This window comes from Numida meleagris, chromosome 2 (genome assembly GCF_002078875.1).
Source record: "Numida meleagris isolate 19003 breed g44 Domestic line chromosome 2, NumMel1.0, whole genome shotgun sequence".
Taxonomy (NCBI): Eukaryota; Metazoa; Chordata; class Aves; order Galliformes; family Numididae; genus Numida; species Numida meleagris.
The window spans coordinates 47,158,258-47,167,777 of record NC_034410.1 but is presented as its reverse complement, the minus strand read 5'-3'; the positions used below and the strand labels follow the sequence as shown (position 1 = coordinate 47,167,777).

At 41.1% G+C, this 9,520-nt stretch overlaps 1 long non-coding RNA gene across 1 annotated transcript; it reads left to right on the top strand.

Annotated features, from left to right (window-relative positions):
- Window positions 4,471-7,628, top strand: LOC110393710. Its single transcript, XR_002435130.1, has 2 exons — window positions 4,471-5,183; window positions 6,301-7,628. It is a non-coding gene; the product is annotated as an uncharacterized LOC110393710 (long non-coding RNA).

The window sequence follows — 9,520 nt, the reverse complement described above, 5'->3', positions numbered from 1 at the left end:
GCTAAGGGAGAGAACTAATTTACTAAATATGATAGCAGAATGTGAGATAACACAATATAACACAATATAATTGGAATTAAAGCTAATAAATCAAATAAAATGAGAGTGTCAAAAAACAGAAGGCCTTACTCCAATGCTGAAGGTGAGATGGCTAGGGAGTACACACCACAGAGATAAGCAGAAAAAGAAGGGCAGTCTCGTGACCTGCAAACAGTTTTATCTTTCCCTCTGAACAGAAAACAGAAAAGGAACAATGAAATCTTCTGGGATACATAGTTCTCTTCTGAGAAAGGTATACCCAGAACTATCGACAATCTACAGAACTGGACCATTTACTCTTTAACTCCCAGTGCACTACATGGTGTTATGATGTGGAACACCGATAAGAGAAATCATAAAACCACGGCAGTTCTTTATACTAAAGAGCTATTTTCCCAGCCGGAGTTTATTCCCTTGACATATTCACAGGCAACAACTATGTCATTTCTCAACCACCATCTTATTAGATGATTTAAGTTTCTTAAGCCTCCCATGGATAGTTCTCAAAATTCTCCTAATCATCCAAGTTTCTTTTCCTCTGTGCTCATTCCAGTTTTGAGATCACCTATGGTGAAAATGGGTAAGTGAAACTGTATATGTCATTCATTGTACATTAACAGCCTGAATAGTGGTGTTAATAATTTCTTCCCTTCTGCCAGTACCTCATCTGCAGTGTCTTAAGATATCGAGATCACACATACTTTTTTTTTATTGTTACTTCACACCTGTGACTCCTCATGAACCTCCGATCATCTAATAAATTCCGCATACTTTGCTGTTTCCAAGTGATATGTTTTTGGCTTATAAGAGCAATTCTTGAAATTAACCACAGACTTTTTCATTCAACCCTTTGCATTGCTGTGTTTCATCCCATTTTCATTAGACCTGTCCTTATTGAAGGGCAGCACCAATTTTTTGATGTTGTGATGATCATAATCTCATGTTAGGAGCAAATATCTTTGGCAATCTGGAGCATGGCCACAGTCATGTTCTGGTGAGAACAACTCTAACTGCAACATAAAACCTAACAGTGGAAAAGACAAAGAGAAAGGGATGTTACCCTCATCATGCTCTGACTGCCCATGTTAATCCGTCATTAAAGATGCTGATTTTTATGCAAGATCATGAACTGTTCAATATGATTTTTTTCCTCAAGGCTGTATTTCAAAACATGTCTCCAGCCCAGAAATCCCCATCAACAAAACTTCCTGCTACCTCTTCTTTATCTAGCTTCTGTATCCCTCCCTATCTTATCCATCTAAACTAATAAATTCTCTCAAAGCATGATAAAATCCCCTCTTCTAGACATGACATTTCATGTTCCAGTTGTCTCTGCAGCATCTCACTATAAAGAGATTCGAAGTCTTCATTCAAAGTCGAGAGAGGTTCTGCACTTTTGCTCTCAACAGTTTCAAAACTCCTCCGCAGTTCAGCGGAAGCCAGTAGTCCTCCTTACTCCACTCATAATTACCCATCATCTCACAAAGTTTTTACTTTTCTTTATCTGCCATTTGATTTAAAGGAATTTGTACGGCATTCAGCCAGTCCAAGGAGGTGGTTCAGTTTTGATGATCAGTTCTCTGGCAACCTCCTTGCTGCTGAACATGAATGAGTTTGCAGTACCACTGACTCCTATCAGACCAGTGCCTCCTTGTGGAAGAAATCTGCCAGTTAAAGGACACAGGAATCACAGAATGGCCTGGGTTGAAAAGGACCTTAAAAATCATCTAGTTTCAACCACCCTGCCAGGGGCAGGGTCTCGCCAACCACTAGACCAGGCTGCCCAGTGCCACATCCAGCCTGGCCTTGAATACCTAGATCCTACTAATCCTAGCTACCGTATTCCCCTACCTTGACTTTTCAGCTCAAATTAAATTACAGAAATCTATGCTTTTCTAAATTTAAGTCTGGGGATCTATCGGATTCCCAGCACTACACCAGTAGATTTTTATTCTAGTCATCCTTGTCATAAAAATTTAATGCAAAGTGGGTCTTCTTGACCAGTGTTACCCTTATTTGTTTTTTCATTTCGTCATATCACAAACACAGAATCACTGATACCTTCAGCTTTCCTAATCTTTCCTGAACAGTGCCCCTAATACCTAACTTTCTTTTACGATGCATTTTTCACACTCATCTAATTCATTCACCAGTAATTCATATGCCTGAATTGCAATAATGCTAATTACATACTTGTGTCGATACTATCCAGTCTTGACACTGCAGTTGTATCTGTTAAGAACTGAAATGTTTTTGCAATTATACATATGCCCTGTTCTTTGACTGTGATAGACTTTATTCTTTTTTAATAATCAGTCACTTCCCTGATTCTACTCTCAAAAAAAAAAAAATATCACTTGAAGACTGTCAGCCCCAGTGTTCCTGTACCTACTACTGTATCCACTACATCTCAGTTTCTTCTGAGCATAGACACCACCCAGGCTCCCAGAGGCCACAATCACTGGGACACTTCTGCTGCTCACTAGTATCTCCTCCAGCTAGCTGCATTGTTCCTCCAAGCAGTGCCCCAGGTGCAGATCTGCAGTGGTGGCCATCACTCACAGAGTCTACGAAAGCTTCCCCGTGGTCAAGTACTCCCACACACACGTATACCAGTGGGCCACCAGCAACAATACTAGCTTGCTTTGCTTACCCATCCCTATAGAGTCATGCACACACACGCTGCAGATCACCAGTGCTATGATCTATTGCCATTTTATCAGTCTGTCAGTCACCTCAATCCATTCCACTGAGGAATGGGCATGAAATGGCATCTGTAAATTTTGAGTGCTCACTACCTCATCCAATCCGTGTGTGAACTACACCATTATGTCCAGCTACACTTATGGGCCATCAGTTGTCTACCATCTCAAGCAACACTTGACGTACAAACAACTTCAAAAAAAAGCGCATCACCCTCGCACCAACTTCATGGCTCTCATTGCAGGACTCCCTTTATTTGTAATTATTTGGGTTTTTTGCTCAGGTCAGTTCCATATTTTCATCGAAACTCAGCAAGTGACAGTTCATTTACTGCAATTAAGGCAGAAAATCACTCAACTTCTTCTGTACAAAACAACAACAACAACACAACACAATGGAAACGTGTCACAGCAGATTCTGCTAATGTATGTGAGTAGATTATACTGAAGTAAACAGTAGCTCCTTCAATATACGTGTAATTGAATGTGAGTGAGTGCATGTGTGTCTATGTGACTATACAGAGTGAGTCAGTCTGTTATCCTTACAAGGAAGGTCACTGTAGCTATTAAATTACAACAGGGAGAAACATTAATGTAGCCATTAAAATCAAAACCAAATTGATTTTAGAGATGATCGTTACCCACATTTGCAATTACAATTTTTCCCCTTAAAAATGGAAAAATTCTACACAGGCAGATGTAGTTAAATAAACTGGAGTTTTTCTGTTGAACTTAAAAAAATAAGTAATAAAAAAATCAAGATAATTCACCCTTAATGTTCCTTGACCTAATTTCTTTGTCTTTTAACATCACAAAAGCCAGATAATGCTAAGTAAGTAGTATCATCTGTGATGTGGGTACCAAGGAAACAGGCTCTCAGATTAAGGACAAAGTAAAATTTCCCAGTACTTCTGTGGAGTCAACAAAGCTCTCCAGAACTTGCTTCAATGATGCTACTACTTGCTCTCAAATACCAGATTGAAAAAACATACTTCTGTCTGTGATCTTGTTGTTCTTTGTACTGTTGGGACACTACAGACCCTTGGTGATGGGTAATTACACTATGGAAACTGAAATAACCTCCCCAAGAACCACAGACATGGAGCTTGACCTGATATTGTATAGGAAGTGCTTTCTCAATCTCCATCTCCATCAGTGGCATTTCACATTGCCAAATTCTTCATAATAGCCCCAATACAATTTAAAGTTATTTGTAAGCCTGCATCTTCAGCTGACACAGAATTGCCAGGAGAGGAGAGAAGGGTACATGGAGAAGGACAGACTTTCCCAAGAAATCATTCGGTGCCTTGATGCATCACAAGAGCCAACTCCCAGCTTTTTGACAGCAGCTCTGAATGCACAAAAGAGGCCAGGATCTTTGTCTACATTAAGAGAGGCCTCAACAGCAGCATAAAGAACTGCACTACCCAAAGAGAAATCACTCTAGATATGAGCAATGGAATAGACAAACAAGGAAAAAAGGCAGCCATTGATAATTTCTTATTTACCACGGGAAAAAAAATCACTACTGTGATTTCCCTGGGCAACCTGATCCAGGGGGTGGCAGCCCTGCCCACTGTATGGGGTTGGAACCAGGTGAGCGTTATGGTCCCTTCCAACTCAAGCCATTCTATGATTCCAGCATTCCAGTGGTTCTGTGATGATTCTATGGTAACAGTTTCTTGCATAAGCTTTTTAGCTTGGTTCTCAAAAACAAACAAACAAACAAAAAAACCTGATGTTACTTTGCTTCAAAAGATATTACAGTCCTACTTCTTAAATAGACATCAGACATCTAAGAATGCTTACAAACACATAGCAAAAAGTGATCCTCTCAATAAAGGGTTCCTCCTCACAACATATTTCCTCAGCTTAGCCATCTGAAACTGTTTTTCACAGCTGCCCAATTTCACGCTGCACCAGTCTAACCAAGAGAGCAATCCAAGAACGAGGAAAAGAAACCTTAACCAAACAGTTGTCATTATAATCTGCCTTGCATTTCACATGTGGAAATGTCCCTGAATTGCAGTCACAAAGAGGAAAATGAAGCCACTACAGAGGGAGACAGAAGGAAATTAGGATCTATTCCCCACTGGAATTCTTTCAAGTGGTTATAATCACCTGTGAGAGGACAGAAAAAGAGACCAACTCTAGACACACAAACAGTCCAAGGCAGAAAGAAACTGAAGGATATGCAGTATTATATATTTCATGTTGTATGGGAACTGCTGAGTCATGGCCTGAACCACTGATTGAGCACCTGGAGGAAAGACCCAGTCAGCCCTGGGAGCACAGGTGAAGGCAATTCACTGTGTGACCAGAAGGGGTGGAGCCTGCCTCTTAGGCCTCATTTAAGGGCTGACTGCCCCTGAGGAAGGATCTCTGGTTGGAGGTCCCTGCTGTGTGGAATTTTGCCCTGTGAGCCTACATCTTCAGAGATAGGTGAGAACTTTTCCTTTGTAACACCTTTCATTTGTACTAGTCCCTTTTGCTATTATACCTCCTGTAACATCATTCCACCACACTGATCCTTCTGATTGTTACACATGTACATGCAAAGTCGTGTATATCTATGATGCTTAAACAGTATTAGCTCAAATAACCTTGGGGACGGACTTTTTTTTGCACAGTGCAAGCAGGCCCAAATCCTCACAGTTTATTTAGCCAGCACCATTTGATGCAAAGACAGCAGATAAGGAAGAGGGCCAACAGTTTTTAGGGTTCTCCCTAGCTTACTCATCTGCATTTTGTTTGAAATACAAAACCAAGATGTTGTCCAGATCAGCTTAGTGCCTTAGTTCCCGAGCTGGACTTAAGAACAACAGCTTTGGCCTCATGAGATAGTATATTTGAGAGAAAAATATCTGAAGATGTTTCTGCTGCTGAGTGGTGCTCATGCCACCTCCTCCCTTAGACTAGAGGATCTGCTGTATGTTCATGCTGGGAATGGGACCAGGTAATTGACTCAGCCTTTTAAGCACCATAAAAATGATAGCCTCTACAGAACTCAGCCCCTCCTGATGCTATGTTGTAACACTGCATACATCACCAGCATTACATGGTACAAACTGGATCACCTATAGGGTGTTACCTTGCTTCGCAATGGACCTCAAATGCTCTCACTGAATTTCATCCCTGACCGAAGAAATGCAATTGGCAAAACAACATCAAAAAGGTGTCAGCTGTCCTTCAGCAGCTGCAGTTTATTTAGGGGAAAAGTTATTTGGATGTCTTGAGACGAATTCAACAATTAAAAAACTTAGTTGCTCTGAAGTGTCATATATCATCATAGCTGTTTGCTAGGAAGGCACAGGCTATCCTTTGCATTATAATTAAGATGCAGGAAGCGTAACTTCAGACAAATCAAGACCAAGTCAGTCATAATCATCCCAATTAATGATGTTCATGCTACAACTTATGTGTTCCACCTACCTATCCTTCTAGCAAGACAAAAAAAAAAATCAGTATTATCAACAGCATACAAACCAGTAAACCAAGAATTCCACATTTCCCAGAGCCAGTTCTGTGTCACAGTCTGGAAGCTGTTTTTCTTTTTCAGGCAGATGAAGACAGCAGGGTGCCTGTCTTGTTGCAGCAATACTTCACCAAGCGGGAGGATTACCACATGCTTCTGAATGGGAAAGTCTAACTGCTACAAATACGACTGTTCAGAGACAGCTTTGGCTATGAAGCCCTCAAGCCAGAAAGGAGATACAATGGAGCAATTTTACAGCTCCCTCACAATACTTCATGCACTTATCTCAAGAAGGATTTCAGACCAAGAAGGGTTTGGTTGGCGGTTCTTTTGTCAAGGGAAAGCTCGCTGGCCTTCCCTCTAAGCGCCAGCTATCTCAGGAAGATGACTGCCGTGCACAGGAAAATATTTTTAAATGTGTAATGTCCACTCAGTATATTTACTACCACGAGTGACTCCCTGATACAAGAGGAGTGTAAGTACTCAATTTATGACTGAGTTTTAATTGCATTGAATGCATTGCTGCTTCTCAGCATCAAGAACTGATTTGTATGTATTGGATGTTTATAGAAAGCAACTGCTGCAGGTGTTTGCAGAACTTACATGCAAATAAAACAGTGATTAGTTCCTGAAGTCAATATCAATCTTGAAATGAAATAAATCACTTAACAGGCTTTCCTTCTAAAATAGGATGTAGTCACACTGAACCCAGGACATGGAAACATACAAAGAACAGGTGCTTCTAGCACAAAGTACCTAAGCTCTCGATATTCAAAAGAAACTTCTCCCTGGGCAAGTTTCACCTTTTGCAATATGTTAGGCCAGTAGGACTACCACTTTGCTCCAAAACAATGCTTCCTCTACATGCTATGACTACTCTGCTATGACCACTCTTGGATATCTGACTGCCACCCAAGGCCAGACTCAAGTTGCCATGCTGTACCTTCCTGCTGTCAGGACCACCGTTTGCACAGGCTAAGGTCTTCTTGCTTAGGAGGAAAGATTAAAAAAATAATTTAAAAAGTGCTTTTCAAGGACCATGCCGGCCTGGTACCCAGCAGGCCGAAGCAGGGACTGTGCTGTGCCACCATCTAGTGGGGAATTTCAGAAGTGCTGCTGTCTTCGATCAGTGCGCTTCCATCTCAGCCAGATTTCTTCTGTAAGGTTTTGCAGCATGAAAACAGAAAAGAACAGGGTGACCTTAGCATCTCGCTCAGGAAAGGCTCATGAGAATTACTCCATCACACATAACATGTTTTCTTTATTTGTCTATTACTCATTTCCCTAATTACCTTGAATTGATTAGAGCATCAAGCTTGCACTGGCTAGGCAAATTGCTCATTAATTTCTACAGCGACGTATTTACACATTACTGTGGCTATTTTATCACTACAATTTAACCTTGCACCAAGTTACTAACCAAAGCACTTCAGGAAAGCTATCTGCTCCAAAAATGATTGCTGCTTCTGCATTTTTTTCTCTGAGGAGAGCTACAGTTAAGCAGGGGTAAGAACAACAGTTAACACTGATATTTCATGAAAAAGCAGTCGAAAAGAACACCTAGGATTATAATCCCTCCTTCCCTTCTGCTCTCCCACAGCCATGAAAAAAATTATTACAGTAAGGTTCCCAGGCCAGAACGCTAAACAGAAGTTTAAACAAAGATCAGCAGAATGACTTTAGCTTCCTCAGCCTGGATCCTAAAAATACTACTACAGTGAAATCACATTGCTATCACAAATACGTTTTCTTTACATTAAATAAACAAATAAAGGAATACTGCACATTCTGCCAGTGGACATTGCTTGCCTCTAACTTTTAAGGTGGATAAAATGTTAACCAGCTTGAGCTACTTTTTTTTTTTTTTTTATGGATAGTTTTTCCAGGTCCAGTTTGCATTTCTCTCTTCTCCAGCAAGCGCTACAGAGCAAACTGTCTTTCAAGTACACGTGAACTGCTAAGCATGCAGGTTAGTCTCCCTCTCTTCTTCCAAAAGCAAGGCCTTCTGTAAACAGCAGCCAGTGAATAACACCAGATGACAGCACGAAGCTGCCTCCCACATTACAGGCACTCTAGGAGCCAGCACTCATGCAGAACCACTGCCACGCAGAATAGCTGAATCTTTTTTTTTCTTTTTTTGAAATGAGAATCTTGAGATTTTTATTACACGCACTATCTTATTACTCAGATGAGCAGCAGCTTTGAAACAAACAAGGGCTGTGACGTGGTAACTCACATTCCAGTCCACATTGTCCTGCCTATGCTTAAACTGCAATCTGTAAGAAATCATCCACATGTAAGTTAAATTAATGTCACTGTGGTCTAACTCCAATACTTACTGCATCAAAGCTTCCCCAACACAAGCAATACAGTATCACCCTGGATGCTTTGGCAGTTAGCTTGTGCAAGAGTAAATGCATTCCTACAACCAGGTGCACAGGCACATCTAGTTTGGCTGCAATCCTGCCTCTGACTGTCCATCTGGACATGCCCAAAAAATTCAAGCAGGTTCACAGCCGCTACGCTGGCATAAACTCTGGACTTCCTTGCAGTAGCAAAGGCTGACGAAAGAAAGCATTATGCTAGTAAGCTTTTAGATTGCATGGAAAACAAGCAGCAGAAACATGATTATTCACACCATATGCCCAAGCTAAGTGCTTTCACATCACTTGTTACCCTTATGAACTTCACACATAACAATATGTTTTCCCTCTACTGCAGCAAGAAGGTAGCAGAGTGCATCTGAGGAAGAAGCTGCCTTTTCCTAGGAGTTGCTCTGTGGCTTATGTGAACATTAGAGCAACAGGGAACACCAGAATGTAAAGGCTGCCCATCAAGGTCTCCAAACTGAGGGGTAATACTAGGAAAAGCTTATGAGCTCTTAAGCTAACAGGAGAAAAAGAATCCCCTTGACCACTAATTTAAAATGAAAAAAGCTCGGGTATACGCTACACTTGTTTGTTCAACAGTGGCATTGCTAAATACAATGTAAATTGTGATCCAAAAGCCACTGCAAGTCCATAGAGACATCTCAGTTGCAGCGGTGTTGGAGAAAGCACAATACCTCTCTTGCACTGTTTCCTCAGCATTACGTATGCTCCTTTCATATACCTCCCACATCAGTAATGGTAATCTCATCTGTCTCTTCACACCAAGCGTTATGGATGGACGGAGCATGCTCCATCTCTACCTTAACACACTATGAGGCTGTTGAACATGCTGGCATAGACCTGCTAGTAGGTGCATGGACTTCCTCTAAACATCAGGCACCTGCCATGACATGTCTTCCTGTAAGGTGAAAGAA